Raw genomic sequence first — 3,067 nt, 5'->3', positions numbered from 1 at the left:
TATGAATTAATGTATTTAAATATGTTTGATGGGTTCCAATCAATTGCAATTATTATCCTTTTTGAAGCTCACATTGTTTCATCTTTTGCCAGTGGGAGCCTCTTCAGGTGGTTTCTGAACATCTTTGACATGATCTTAATCATCTTTGATAGCTTCTTCACTATGTGATATAAAGAGATGTTCCAGGTTCATATTATACATGACAGCGCCCATTTATCCAAAATCTTTTTTTATTTTTTAAGTGGAAAGTATTTCAAACCCATGATCTAAGAATCTGGATTGCTAGAGATCCTTATTGCAACTGGATTGGTCATTATTTCTAAACCTCTCTCTCTCTCTCTCAATCTCTCTCACTCTCTCTCTCTCTCCTACCTCTTAGTGAAATACTTCTTGAGTTCATACTGATACTTGTCATTCAAATCAGAACTACAGCTTTTTATTTTAATTTGAACATTTTCTGTACTAACTCTATATCCCCTCCTTTCATATCAAGGATTCTGATTCTCAAGAACATAGATGATAGAATTAGAATATCTGATATTTTACAATTTATAATTTTACTGGTCCCATATTACCTGTATACCAGCCTCAAATAACACTGATACTATCAGTACCAATATAGTTACAAGAAGAGTTAATTAATTTTGCATATGCTCTTCCATTCTCCTCCTATTCGTTTTAAGAGCTGTAGTCACTCTACATTGCCTGAGCATATAGACAAATTCACTGCTTCTCCCTTTAACCCTCATTTAGTCTTGATTCTACAAGTAACTACATGTTTAATCCTTGCCACTAGTCCTTAGGCTGTTGTTTCTCTGGATATTTTGATGCCTGAAACTTATTTTCCAGTAGATTCCTTGGGAGGACTCATGGGAACAATATTTCTTGAGTTCTTTCATGTTGCTAACAAGTCGTCATTGATCTTGATACTTCGAAAGTCAGCTTTGCGCATACAAAATCATTGGCTCATGTTTTCCCTTAAATATCTGAAATATTCTATTTTCTTCTACCATAAAGCATTGTGTTGACAAGTTGGTAATTTTCTTCCTTTTACAAGTCACATGCTCTTTTTTCTATATACCTGAAGGATTTTTTTCCACTAAAGTTTAGTAATTTTACTAGAATGTATCATAGTATTGGTCATTCTAGGTCAATATTCTTAGGCATGTAGTGTGCTCTTTCACTATTAGATTCAAATCCCTTTATTTCAGGAATGTTCTGTTCCCTTTTCTTTTTTTCTTTCTTTTTTGGCTTTCTTCTTTTAGGGACTTCCATTATTTCTATGTTGGATATTCTTTGGGTATCTTCAATATCATAACTTGGTTATAAATTCTTTTTATTGCTTTCTTCATTTCTTTTTAGGTTTTAAAAATTTTCATGCTTTTTCTTTTCTATTTCTCTTAAGATGTTATTTATGGTGTTAATGCTTTTATGTCCCTTCTAGTTTAATATTCATTTTTCAAATGGCTTTTTTCCTATTATGTCTAATTCTTTCCTGAGTTTTACCACTTCATTTCTGGGTTTGTCTCTAATTCTGATTTATGTTGTTCTTTGTGTCTGCTATGATTTCCCTCATGTCTTTTCGGTCCTAGCTTACAGTTTTGATCTGTTCTGTGGGTGTGTCTTCCTGGCTTGCTTCCACTGTGTGGAGAGATGTTATTCTGCCCCTTCTTTTATTCTTTTAATAAATTTCTGTGGGCTTTGACCTCCACACTTTTTTCATTTTTATATTAAATTAATTTTTTTTGCACATTTAGAGGAAGGTGTTATTTGCTACAGCTTTTCTCAATTCACAGAACTATCTCTTCTATTGTTTTCTTGTAGTATTAAAAAATAACATGGCTTGCTTTCTTAGGTATACTGGCTCCACCCCTATGTTTATCTGGACCTTCTCTTCCTTTTTTTCTCTATTGTCTCTATCCTGCTTAGCTTTTATTTCATTACTAGCAGTTTCAATATGTAGTTTCAAATCTTCGTGTACTGGGCCCTGTGCTGGAAAAGAACCCAACCCTGGATGATCAGTTTTGAGAGTTCATATGGGTCAGATCTTACCGTGACCCCTGGATTCACGCACTGTTGGAATGAGCCAAGCCTTTCTTTTTTTAGTTTTAGCTGCTATTCTCAAATTGTCCTATTGTACTTCTGTGTATACCTGCTGTCTATTTTGGGGTTTCCAGTTCTCAGGTCAGTCAGATTCCCTGTCCCTTCCCTGTATTTTTCCCTGTATAGAAGCTGGTACTATGCATGCTTGGTGTTATGAACCCTCATAACTTATTCCTACTCATTTGTATTTGGGGCTCATAGGGATTGCATGACACAATGATATTTTAAATTTGTCCGTGGGCCTTTGGATTTGCTATCTAGTTGCTTTGTCTGTTTTTATGTGGGGATTTGGAGAGATTGAAAAACCATGCCACTGCTGTCTCCATATTTGTTTTTTGTTTTTAACCAAGGGGATTCATAGTTGTATTCTTTAACAAAAAGTTTCTTTTATTACAGTGAACACATGGTTTGCTTTACAAAGAGTCTCTGTACAACCAGGAAGAAACCCATCTATGTTGTATTGCCAGCCTTAGATTCATTTTTGACTCATGATATTTTCAACTTACAATGTGTTTATCAGGACGTAACCCCACTGTAAGTTGAGGAGCATCTGTATTATATAAAGTTGCCTACAGATAAATTGTTATATAGATTCATGCTGAAATCAAACAAAACAAAACTGTGAACCTACTGGATGTTCGATCTTGGGAAAATCACTTCATTTCTTATGGCTTCCTTATTCTCATTTGTAAAATGAAAGTTCTGGGCTAGATATGATTCTAAAATATGTTCTTAATTCTTCTCCTTATTAATGCTTACTAGTATTACACATTATTAAGATCTTAGTGGTTTGTACTAAAAATAGAAATTAAAAGAAGTGAAAAAAAGAAGCCCCAGAACAAGCCATCTCTCAAAATAGCCAATTAAATTCACCCATTAAAATCAGTGCAGAGGTGGTTATTGAGATGCGAGCAAGTTAGAGACTGGGAGCCACTTTCTCTTTTTTTTTTTTTTTTTTTTTTTT

Source organism: Propithecus coquereli, unplaced genomic scaffold (genome assembly GCF_000956105.1).
Source record: "Propithecus coquereli isolate 6110/MARCELLA unplaced genomic scaffold, Pcoq_1.0 Scaffold3, whole genome shotgun sequence".
NCBI lineage: Eukaryota > Metazoa > Chordata > Mammalia > Primates > Indriidae > Propithecus > Propithecus coquereli.
The sequence above is the reverse complement of the archived record's forward strand: the minus strand, read 5'-3'. Positions refer to the sequence as shown.